Below are 13,412 nucleotides of genomic sequence, written 5' to 3'. Positions count from 1 at the left end.
CTTTTGTCATTTTGATGACTAACTAGTATGTAATAAATGTTACACAGAACTATTCAGTCAGTAGGGAAAAAAAAGGGTTTCTAGCCATTTTATATAAGCAGTTTTGACAACCATATTTTAGAACAAATGTACCTGAAAATATTCTACATAATTTTCAGAACTCTATTGTGAGCTCTACCAGTGGTTGACACTGTGAAATATGGCCTTCTCTGACTAAAAAATACATTAAAATATTTAATGCCTAACAAAGATGCTATACGTTATAATAAATTACATGTTTCTTCGAGATCCTGACTGTGAGCTATTTTAATATGTTGGAGATTTGTTATTGATATTTGAATAATTTGATAGAAATTATCTAATTCAAATTCAAATGTTCAAAACACATATGATAAAATGATGACAAGTTCTTATAGAGATTTACATGCAACACATTTTACAAAAAATAACTATTTTGATTATGTATATATTTATAACTCAGAGACTCCAAAATATTATTATACATAATTATCAACATTATTTATTCCATGCAAAATATTATTTAATATATTTGCATATCTGGAATTGCAGAGTTAGCTAGTAAATATATATATATATATATATACAATCTCAGCACTAAAAAAAAGAACTAAAAATAAAAATAAATTTCACAAAAATAAAGATAAGGATGTCCCAATTTTAACTTATTAACCCTTTTATTAAGTTGCAGACAAAATACAATATGATGATGTTCCCGTAGTTTGAAATAAAAACCATTAATTCTGCATATTATTTTTAGTGCTGGTGCTTTCACTCAAGTTGAGAAAATAAATTATGATTAAAAACAATCATCACTTAAAATCTTTGGAGCCAAACATTTTATTCTAAATATATTAACAACTATCTCTAAAGAAAGTGTACTTATTAGGGAGAGGAGTTCATTTAAAAATATACAGTGCTGATAGGTATTCAAGAAGAAATTTAAGAACACAGTTCTCTTTTATTTTATATATGGTACCTCAATGACTTTAATTTTTACTCTCTTAAGTAAACAGTATCTCCCCAAAGAATTTCAATTATTTTAGGTATGCATATGCAAAACAGCTATCAATTTTTAAAATTTATTTATTGATTTTTCTTTCTATAAGACAGCATGAACAAAATTAAAATTCTTACTCCAAAATGTGAGCCAGAAGAAGCACCAGCAGTCTGAATTATTTTTAAAATCAAATCAGTTAGTAGTCTTATTTTATAATTGTGGTGCTAAAAATCTAGAACTAATCTTGAAAATCAAATGAGTTCTGGATACGCTTTAAAAAACAAAACAAAACAAAAACAAAAAGATGTCTCATATCCAATCTGGGTTTTATGTTGAACTGATCTAAAAAGTCTGTCCACACAGATTCTCAGGATCATGTCTATCAATCAATGTCAGCATTCTATCAGATTCCACTCTGACAGCAAGTGACAGTCAGTTATCTGTTGACATTAATGAATAATAAATAACCATGCCCTTTAGGTTTACATGAATAAAATGTATATTATTTTCAGTGTAGATTAGCCAGTATGCAAAAGCAGACTTGGTTTTTGCATTTGTTTGCTGTTTTTTTTTTTAAATCATGTATTAGGAAATGGTTTTTAAAAAGTAGCTGCAATAAATGATGTGCTTAATGTGGTCTCTGGTATACATCAGTGTTTTGCTTTTCAAGACATCAACCTTGTCTTAGCTTGTATCATATGAGCTTAAGTGAGCTGTATTCACAGCCTCCTGAATGTGTATGCTGTCTTTTACAGACCTAACATGTAGTTTGTTGTCTCTGTAATAGAGTATATAAGACAGAAGATCCTTAAAAAACTAAAGATCAGAAGTTGTGTCAGTATCCTAATCTTGCACCTCTTCTGTTATGTACCCTTAATCTGCCTTCCTGGCAGGAAAACTATTTAGATTATTACTACACACTTAGTGTCTCCATCTCTCTTTCTCAGATTCAAGCATACCATAACATTCACTGTTACAACTTTTTAAAAATATCAGGGTTGAGAACTTTCAACTGATTAGGCCTTCATATACACATCTTGACTATTCCTTTGTGGTACTGACAGTGGTAATTCTAGAGTTAGATACAGTCTAAATGTTACAAAAGGGACAATAACCTTCAACATTGATCCAAAGCGTGGTTTATTTTCTTAGCTCAAAAAAAAAAACAGAGTTAGAATACAAATTATGCCACATACTGTGATTTGTGGTTTTAACTTTTAATTTACCACTTTACCTTTCCATTATAAAACTTCTTTCTCTGATCAATAGTAAAAGCTTAATTTTATATATGTTTGCAAAGAATTAACATTATCAATGATGGAAAAGATAAAAACTAGATTTCCTGTTACACCTACTTAAGAATTCAACCAGAAACGTGAAAGGATGGATAATAGCTCAAAACAGAAAGATATGCCATCATGACACCAAAACTTTGTGATGAAAATGAGCAATAGTTATTAATAAGGTCTAATTTTTTTAATTTATTGACTATTAATATGAATAATGCTGAATTATATAGAATCACTGTCATGTTAGAAAGGTAAAAGGGCAAAATGTTTTGAGCCATATTATATCTCATCAATAAAAACACAGAGGAGGGAAGGAAGATATATTTCCACTACCTTCTAAAAAGTTTTAAACCCAGGAAGAGTGTAGAACTTTCTCAGTGGTAAATGAAAAGCTATTTTCAAAGTCTATGCCATTATAGGAAAAGATGTGGGGAAAATAAAAGGGAAATCAGAGGGAGCTGGAATGGGAAATAACATTCACTTTGCAACCTTGAATGATGACTGAAAAATATTAGAAAGAAGAGTGACTACACATACAGTGATGACCTGGTGAATAATCTTGAAAATCAATGGAGAGCTCTCTGAATTTGACGTAGCAATGTCTTCTTATGGGAAAGATTTACAAAGGGGTAAAATGAACAAACCATTATGTCCTGCCTTGAAACACACAGTGCTCAAGTATATAATGTTTGTGCAGAATAAACATTAGACACAGCAAGAAACATGGTTGAAAAAGCAAATTTAAAATTTTCCTATCAGGTTTTCTTTGCAAACTAAACTACTGTCTCTATATACTAAACCTGCAGCCACATGTTTTCCTAGCTTCAGATTACAAGCCGAATGTCTAAGGTTAGCATGTGCTAATTTCAGAGGTCAATTTGAAAACAGACTTTCATGAAGCCTGACTGTCCCCGTCCTTGAAAAGACTGAGCAGCTAAAGTCTATAGGTTTTTCAGAGGGAAATCTAGACAGAAAACACAAAGTTATACAGCAGAGTTTCTGCTGCATCCCAAATTCTAGATTTCTGGTAATATAAGAAGTGTTCGATGTTCTCATTTTAAAACATATTTACCTACAACAGTCACAATATCTGAAACACATTAATTGCAAAAATCCTCCTTCTTAGGATCTGGTAAAATAATACATGAATTAAGTAAGTTAAAAAAAAAGTGAAATTTACTTTCACTCACAGTAGAGGAAATACAATCTACATGAAAATAAAGAAGTAAAAATTTGTTTCTAAATTGTTTGCTTTGTGAAGCAAAATTTAAAGACATTACTGAGGTAGCTTTACTTTACTTTGTTTTTTTCTTTTTAAAATATGCAGTAATCCAAGAATATCCTATATGAGTATTCAGCCTCTTTGTAACTGTCACCTGAGATTTCCACAGAGAAAAGAATCTTAACTATTCAGTGAACTATTCAGTACCTATAAATTAGGAGATTAGTGCACAGCAATTCAGAAACCTAAAAATGGGTCAAAGAGAACAATAATCTTATATTTTTGTTCCATTATGTTCACTTGCATGTTTTCTTCTTGGTAGGCGGCTAGGTGGGCAATGTTTCTGCATATGTGTGTATATGTATACATGTATTGTGTGTTTGTGATACTGAAGTGGAAAGAAGACTGGAAACATTAAGTTCTGATTTTACCTTGAGACCTGTCATAAATAAACTGTTATAACTATAAATGAGGTTTTTAGTTGTCCCATTTATTACAATCCTCTCAAAAAAAAAAAAAACTTTCAATTTATCTTTGATAAATCTTTAAGGTATGCTCAACCTTCAAGAATTTGTGATTCTAATTGTCTTGGAGGAGATTATACCCTCAAGGAGTACAAGAATGTCCACAGAACATTTGTGCTATAATGAATTTATACATTTGAGTGGGTAAGATACATATCTCACATTTCTTTTCAAGGATAAAACTACTTTATAGCAAAATGTCAACTAAAATAAGAACACTATGTAATACACTTTATTTCACCTTTTAAAAACAGAAGATATAAAGAAACATTTTTGAAATCAATTAAGTTTATTTAGAGTATCTGCTAGTTTAAATTAAGGTCATTAATTAATATCATTTAGGTAAGTTAATACCATTAAATGTCCTTGTCTATATGGGAATTGTTTAGCTAAAAAAATAAACTATTATTAAAATGAACATATATATGTTTATATATATCATTGGAACATATATGTATCATTGGAAAACATAGATTAATATGCTGCTGCTAAGTCACTTCAGTCGTGTCCAACTCTGTGCGACCCCATAGACGGCAGCCCACCAGGCTTCCCCATCCCTGGGATTCTCCAGGCAAGAACACCGGAGTGGGTTGCCATTTCCTTCTCCAGTGCATGAAAGTGAAAGGTGAAAGTGAAGTTGCTCAGCCGTGTCTGACTCTTAGCGACCCCATGGACTGTAGCCTACCAGGCTCCTCTGTCCATGCTGAATTAACAATCAATTTATTTTTCTCAGAAAAAAATCTTTTATTATATCTAGTAATTTTTAGATATATTCACATCTTTACACTCCCACCCTTAATTTCTCTTTTAAAAGAATGATCTTCTTAAAAAGTATAACAGGTACTATTAACATGACAAATTGTTAAGCAACTCTGATAAGTCACAAAGATAAGATATGTAAATTATGTGATCAATATTGTATTTTATTAATAAAAGCATTGCAATGGTAATACCCTTCCTTGGATCTAGGTTTTCTTTGAAAGGCTATTTCAGCGCTAATAGCTTCAGTGTCGGTCCGAGGCTGACACCAGCATAGTTAAGAGATTAAACGAGATGTTAACTAGATGACATATGGAACAAAAAATAAACCACAGTTACATGTCCTTTCAAAGCCTCTTAATTTTCTAATATATTGGAAGCAAGAGATAATATAATTATCAACAGTAAATAAGTGAATGAACTAAATTTAAAAATTCAAAATACATAATGTATAAAATGGAACTATTAAAATTTTTCAAACTATTATGCCCCAAAATGTATTTTCCCCTGTTTTCTATGTCACTGATTGACCCCAGACTAAACAAAGAACACTAAATAATAAACCTTCCTTACTTCTTAATAAGACCACAAAAGTTAAGAAAAATAATGTAAACTTATTTCAATCGATGTATTATTCTGGGTTCCTGTGAAATGCTATTATTACAGATTAATATATAACATGTGTACACACAGATTTGGACTTCCCTGTTGGCTCAGTGGTAAAGAATCTGCCTGCCAATGCAGGAGCTGTGAGTTTGATCCCAGGGTCAGGAAGATCTGTGAAGAAGGAAATGGCAACCCACTCCAGTATTCTTGCCTTGGAAATCCCATTGAGAGAGGGGGTTGCAAAAAGAGCTGGATGCACCTTGGCAACTAAACAAAAACACACAGGTTCTAAACTTTTAATGAGGTTGATATTATAGACAGAAAACAAAAACAAATGACTTTATCTTATTAATCTGACCTAAATTTAAGGGTGAATTGTTTTTGTTACTGGATTTATTGCCAATCTTAATATTACATGTGAATCTACTCTTCTACTTCCCACATATTATTACTATATGAATTAACAAGTATTAGTACTATGTGACTATCCTAGTGAAGACATGCTTTCATAAAAATGAATTTGTGTGATACTTTGCATAGGATGAGATAAATTAACTCTGAGGAAAATTTGGAAAAAAGGATTGTCTGAAGTTTTCCTCTCTGAATCCTGCATCAGATTTTTATGCTCATAGAGAAAAATAGTAAATATATAGCTGTGTTAAATTTATCCCATTAAAATAACAGCATTATTTGCACAAAATAACTATATTATACATAATATTATTATGAATAAAATCTATTGTAGATTAGTGATAATTATCTTATAGAAAACAACTCAAGGTTCAATTAAAAAATCAAACTAATTGCAACATTTTAAGGTATCAATGATTTGAATTTTAACAATAGCTTCTAGAAACTGATGCCAATTTAAACTTCCACTAGAAATATAAAGGGGTATATAAAGATAGGATAATTAGAAATCATCTGATATCATATTCTGAGTTTCTAAATCATATGAAGTTAAATTGCATATATTAATTTCATATTTCTTTCCTCTGATTAATTTTCCTAATTTTCATCGGATCTGCTTTCTTTCTGTCCTTCTTTATTTTTTGAATAGTTATCATTTCAATGAACTGTGGGTACATACAAAGATGACTAGAAATGAGTAAAAAACAGTATAACTTTAAATGAAGTCTACAGTGTTCTATAAGGAAATTGTACTATGATTCTTATTAAGTATCGCAATGATCCTTCTCCCTATTTTTAAAGAAATTATGAACAAATATCTCTGCAAAGGACAGAAAAAACTGATTATCAGTAGTTGCTCCTGGGCAAAGCAATATTTTGAGACTGGAGCACACATGGATGGCACTTGTTCTAGATCTTGCAAATTACCTATTCAAAAAGCCTTTTAAAAAAGTACTACAAGGTTCTGAAAATTAATAATTTTAAGGAGAGTATAAAAATTATAATACAATATAGTTATAACTCAAATAGCAGAAGTACATTTGGACATGAAACTGAATGTATGTTAACTTCCAATATATAGAGAGAAATGTTAGTTTAGGAATTGACTTCTTATGTTTTGTTTCTTTGTATTATTTTTCATTTCTTTTGCAAATCAAGATAATATTTACAATATATAATTTGGAAGAAAACTAATATAATCTTAAAACGAATGGCACTTTGCCATATAAGATAAACTTCAAGATCTTATTTTGGAAAATCTATCAGGCTCTTTTCTCAAGACATAGATAGTATGTTAGTAAAAAGGGACAAACGGCTTTCCTTTCATTAAAGGAGGGAAATGGAGAAGTTAAAAAGAAAAACATAAAGATAATGGACAAATAGAAAATAGCAATATGACAATGAATACATATAAGTAGTTACACTATCCTCATAGAAATAAATTCCTCATGTCTGAAGCAGACTCCTGTTCATGTTTGCTTATTCTTAGCACGTCAACTTGCTATGTGCTATGAGCAAAATGAAATAGAATATATTTGCCTTTGGAGTAGGTAGTATATTTACCAAATTTCTCAAAGTCTTTAAGAAATCTGATAAACATTTACTGGAAGATTTGGGTGGTGCAAGGAACTATGTCAGCTATTGTGAAATATAGGTAGCATGCTATAAGTAGGTTTTGGTTGTTAAGAAATTTTAGAATTTGTAAAAAGAAATTACAATGATAAAAATCAGACCATATATGATGATCTCCAGAGGGAAAGGGCAAAGCACTTGTAGGAATTCACAAAGTGGGATCATCTAACAAGGTATAAATGTCATTTAATTTGAAATTGTGAGAAAAGGCATAATTTCAACAGGCTGATATAGGGCAGGTGGCATTGTGGGGTAGAAAAAAGGCAAGGTAAAAACCAGGGGAAGTACAGCCAGTATCTAACATCAGAATTTGGAAGAGAGGTTGCTGAAGAAGCCGGAGATATGTGAGATTAAGATACAATAGGTAATTGTGAGAGGTCATGATAGTTTATTTGCATTTCTGTTTATTGGGGACCAAATGTTAAGTGATAGGGCATCATAAAAACATCTACAGATGTCTTCAGATAGAACAAGAGACCAGTATCAAGCAGATGGAACAGGGCTCTCAAGGATGATAAATTATGTGACTGAAAGTTAGAAAAGAATAAAATGCCACTGTAAAAAATGGGGAATTTTTTTTGGTTATTAGAAACCTGAAGCTTTCTGAGTAATACTGTAACAATGTCTCTGTCACATTTTACCAAGTGCATTCTTACTGTTCCATAAAAGAAGAACTGGAATAGAAAATGGCAAAGCAGATGAAATATTTAGAATGTTTGGGAAAGACAGAGATACAAGTATTTTGAAATTATTATAAATTGAAGAAAATTTGTATCACCTTTTAAGACATCCTGAAAGAAATCTTATCTTTTAAAAAAATTTTCTGATAGATAAATGCTCATCTGTAAAGATGCGATCCACTGTATCAGTTAGGGCAGGGATTCTGGAGTCAGATTACCTTGATTAAATGGCAGTTGGCCAGTCTATGTGGTGTGTGATTTTAGGTAGTTAACCCACCCCTCGCTGTGCTTTGGTTTTCTTACATAAAAATGTGTATAATTCATGTAAATCTAATTTAATATACAGAATGTATAACTTTTACATTTTACATACTTCTAAATATGTTTTTCTCCTTTAAACTAGGTAATAAAAGTGTCTACCCACCAGACTGAGTTAGGAATGCCTCTCTATAAGACTAAATGAATTAATAAAACGAAACACTTAAAACAGCTCTTGCCATCTTTTTATAATTTAAAAACCAAAAAAATCTATGACCTGCATTTACTAAATGCCTTTTGGTGAATCTCCCCTCTTTTAAATCATTTAAAAGATTTACTGCTGTTCTATTGCCTGAGCGATTTTATACAGATGTTACCTTAATTTAAAAACCCATATTTTGGAGATACATTTCAAGTTGTGTTTGAATAAGCTACCAGGTTACATAAAACTTACATTGCTAGAAAATTTTAATCTCAAGATACTTTAAAAACACAGAGAAAAAAGATCACCTACCATTTCAGCAATCTGACACATTCACTGTGATATTATGTTCTTTTATTCTTTTTCATTTGCATATTTTTCATAATTCTAAATATGAGTATATACAACATATTTTTGTTTTCCATTTAAAATTATTAATAAATGACTTAAAATTCCTACATCACACTGTTGATACTTTAATTTCAGTCAAGAGGATGCACTTAACTTTGGACAATTAGATTATTTTAATATTTGAAATTATAAACAAGGCTGGTAGGAAGAAAGGTTATATAAAAAGTTCTTTTCTTCCATTGATATATCTTCCTCAGCAAATGACCAGGGATGAGATTACTGACCTAAAGGATATTTAACTATCTGTATCTTTGGAAACATGTTCATTTACCCAGTGCCATAAAATTTCTTTACTTAGACAACTCCTGTTGCATTATTAATAATGAGACAACAGCAAGCATTCATTGATTATTTGCTATGTCCCAGACAGGGTTTCTACACACATTATTTCATTCACTTCTGACAAGAATTCTATGGAAACAGGTACTATTTTTATTAGCACCATTTTATACTTAAGGAAACTAAGGTTTAGAAGATTGTCCTAGTTTTTGCACCTGGTATGATGCTGAGCCAGAATTTAAAAGCTATGACTCCAGCATCTGAGCTATTAACTCTGTAGTGTACCTTATATTTCTTTTTATATACTATAAATACTATATATCATAAAGATATATTTGTTACTGTCAAATGTAAATGTCAAAGTAATGGTACAAATTGCTACTTTTCTGTGGAAAAACACAGTTTTCAAAATCAACAACCAGATTTCAACTATTATTAATGCCATTAAATTGAATGAGCGTTTTAATTAATGAATGTTTTAATTCTTCAAGTAACATATAACATTTGTTCTATGTCCGTAAGTTAAATGTTAGTAAAATAATGGTATATACAAAATATTAAGAAGTAACTATTATGGAAATCCTTTACAATAAAAACTAGAAAACCTATGATTATTTGAATTCTCCTTTATATGAAATCATCAAAAAATTATTAAATCTTCATTTTAATTCAGGAAATTAAAATTAAGCAATAGAAATAATGCAAGTAGCTCACATCTCTATGTTCCAATGTATGTGCACGTAAACTGCATCACACCTTTGGATATTTTACAATTAGGTTGACCATATATTTTATCACCCAAATTAGAACATTTTTAAAAGTAAAAAGACACACTGTAAAAAGTAAAACAATCATTTCCAGAAAACTAGGTTTATGGTCACCCTACCTAGAATAAAATGTCATTACTTCTTCAGTAACTAAAATCCACTGGTTGAAGTTCAGTATAAATTTTAGGAAGTGTTGTGATGTAGTAGGGAAATAAAAGGCTTGAACTGAAAAACAAAACCCTGGATTCTCAGCCAATTTTGTTATTCATTAATATCCCTAACCTTCAGTTTCTTCCTAAATTGAAAGAGAGAAAAAAAAAATACTGTCCACCTCTTAGCAGTGTGATAAGGATTAAATGAGAAAAATGACCATGAGTTTTCAGTGTGAGCTACAAATTACTTATACAAATTCAAGTTACAATAACAAGTTCCACACTTTGAGAATACTTTTTAAATGAAATAAAATTGTAAAAAAAAAACTTCTAAAAATTTCAAGCTGTTTCAGAATAAAATTTTACTAGTTTTCAAGAGATATTTGTATATGTAAAATAAAATCTGCTCTCATTTTTTAAAATTAATACACTTCTATCTAAATATACTGGCTAGTTTACATAGTAGTTGTGATGGAACTGATATGCTAAATATTTTCAAAAGGACTTTTTGATAATCAACATGCTATCTAGAATTATGTTTTTAAATGAGTGTAAAGATATTTTCACAAAAATACTGTATAAAAACATTAGAATTTCTCCATATACTAGTAGATTTGAGGAACTTGTGGTTTTCAAAATTGAATTATGTTTTCCAAAATCACAAAGAAATAAAAGCTTTTACATCAACTGAGGAAAACTGTGATCAGTTTTCATAATTGTTCATATTTCAAACTACACTTTTAACACACATCACAACAGACTCCCATTCTAGAAAGTGCCCAGATAAACTTGCCTTTAAGTGACTAACTACCATTATTTGGCTAGGGACTCGGTACCATCCTCTCCCAAACTCTTTAGTTTTCCTCAATATGGGACTGAGATTTGTTTTCAAACTCTTAACAGGATCACTGAAAGGAAACAGGAGAAATACTTATAAAGGCAGGCCTGGATTGATTCCAGAGGCAAGTACACTCACAGCAATGCATTGGAATTATGCCAAGGAGGGAAATGTTTTTGCAAATGAACATAGTGCCATGGTTAACTATAAGGTATTTAACTCCTTTGTCAACATCACTAAGGTTAAAAATTAAGACAGGTACGTGGTAGACAAAACAGTGCACACATCCTCTTTCAGCTTGAACCATAAGAAGGCATCTTGAGTCCTTGAATCACATGTTTTTAATGAACTCTCACTATTAATACCTAATTTCACCTATTCCAATGCAGAATTAATGCAGATGACAGTGAACTAATTTTACTTTATTTTTAAGCACCTTGGCGCAGTTTGCAGGCAACAATAATTTGCTACTCAAATGTGGTTCCAATTCTTGAAACCAAAATAAATGAATGTAAATAATCTTAATAGTACCACATTTAATGAGATGATTTTCATCATTTCAAAGAAACTGGAGACTTCACGGAAAATATATCTTTTCACCGCATTTAAAGACTGCTTTTCATACTAAATTCTATACTTAGAAGTACAGAAGTCAAACAGATCCTGGTTGACTTTCTTAGTAAGTAAATGTAGAGATCATTTGAGTTAAATTACACAAAATAAAACAAAAAAGACTATAATTTGCTTTAAAATTCTTTAAACCTTCAAAGAACAAGATCTTTAATGTTATTTCCCAGTTTCTTTTTAGACAAATTTAATTGTGTGCTTTAATATGAATTTTTATGTGTTCTATTTTTAATTGTGCAAACATTTTAAATTCCAATTTCACATCAATCAAAATCTGCATACTACTGAAACCGGCTGCTTTCACAGCTGAAGTGTAACAGTGTGTCATTAAAATGTTCTTATAATAGTTATTGTTGAATCCTCCATCATTTTCATTTTACCTGTTGTTAATCTCAAGTCAATAAGAACATTCCATTTCATTGAATTGATGAATTCACTAAGAATATTTCTATACTTACCCAGTGGAATAGCATTCTGCCTATTAGTAGTGATAAATCTCCATCAGTTTTTGATTTCCATACATATGCAACCTGCGGGATGTTCTACTTAATAAGAAATACTACTAGCAAGGGAAAGGGAAAGATGACAGTGGGTAGACAGGTTTGACTCCATGGAATGGCCAGGGAGGCTGCTAAACTGGTCTAGGGGACGGGAATACATCATCTCTGTTTAGCTCAGAGCTTACTTTACAATGTCAGCTATGGTAGGAATGATAATTGAGTGCTGGGTCAGAGGCATTTTATATGGTAGCGACCATTCACATGAAGTATTTAGCACTTCAATCAGGACTGAAAAAATATATTTACTCAGTTATTCCATCTAAATAGTACATTCAGTAGAAATATAACACAAGCCACATATGCAATTTTTACATTTTTAGTAGCCACATTAAAAAAAGTAAAAAGAAATACTTGAAAGACTTTTAACGTTATATTGTATTTAACCCAATATTTCTAATGTATGAGTTTTTCAAAATCAAAGTAACATAAAAAATTACTGATGTTTGCCACTTTTTTTTTTTGTACCAAGTCTTTGAAATTCAGTGTGTAAGTCATACTTACAGTATATCTTAACATAGAATCGCCATTTTTTAGAACCTCAGAGTCACATGTGGCCACTGGCTACCTTCCTAGACAACACAGATCTAAATATTTGCTAATTTCTTGAAACATTCTATGAGAATGAGAATTTTATAAGAAAGTAATGTGATTTACATATCAAACTACTAGAACCAAGGCATTTAAGTTCAGCAATGAAACAATAATACTTGCTATGATTCTTCCTGCTTTCTGATGGAAGCCAGAACAATACTGTCGCTAAAAGTCCAGGCTCTGGAATCAGAACATTCTGAGTTTTAATCTAAGCTAGGACAATTACTTACTAAGGTAACTGCAAGCAGTCTTTTACCCTTGACAGCCTCATTTTTTTTTTTCTGTAAAATAGAGGTGATAATGTTATCTATCTCATTAAATGAACTCTTTTGTGTAAAGCACATGGAAGAGTATCTGCACATGGTAAACTAGCAAAAAACATTTAGTTACAATAATTATTTTTCACTACAATTCCCTTTAAATTAACTGGGAAGTACAAATATTAAAATTATACAGCTGCCTCAGGGGTACAAAGAATATATAAAAGTTATTTTGGGTAATATACTATGTTTTCAAATTTATAAGAGACATAATTAATAGAACCTGATTATATTTTCAGGATATTCACAAACAGAAAAATATCTAT

At 30.7% G+C, this 13,412-nt stretch overlaps 1 protein-coding gene across 7 annotated transcripts in view; it reads right to left on the bottom strand.

Moving 5' to 3' along the window:
- Positions 1 to 13,412, bottom strand: part of EPHA7 (EPH receptor A7) — a 209,428-nt gene that overhangs the window by 186,451 nt on the left and 9,565 nt on the right. The window lies entirely within an intron of this gene.

This window comes from Capricornis sumatraensis, chromosome 13 (genome assembly GCF_032405125.1).
Source record: "Capricornis sumatraensis isolate serow.1 chromosome 13, serow.2, whole genome shotgun sequence".
Classification (NCBI taxonomy): domain Eukaryota; kingdom Metazoa; phylum Chordata; class Mammalia; order Artiodactyla; family Bovidae; genus Capricornis; species Capricornis sumatraensis.
This window is presented reverse-complemented; position numbering and strand designations above follow the sequence as displayed.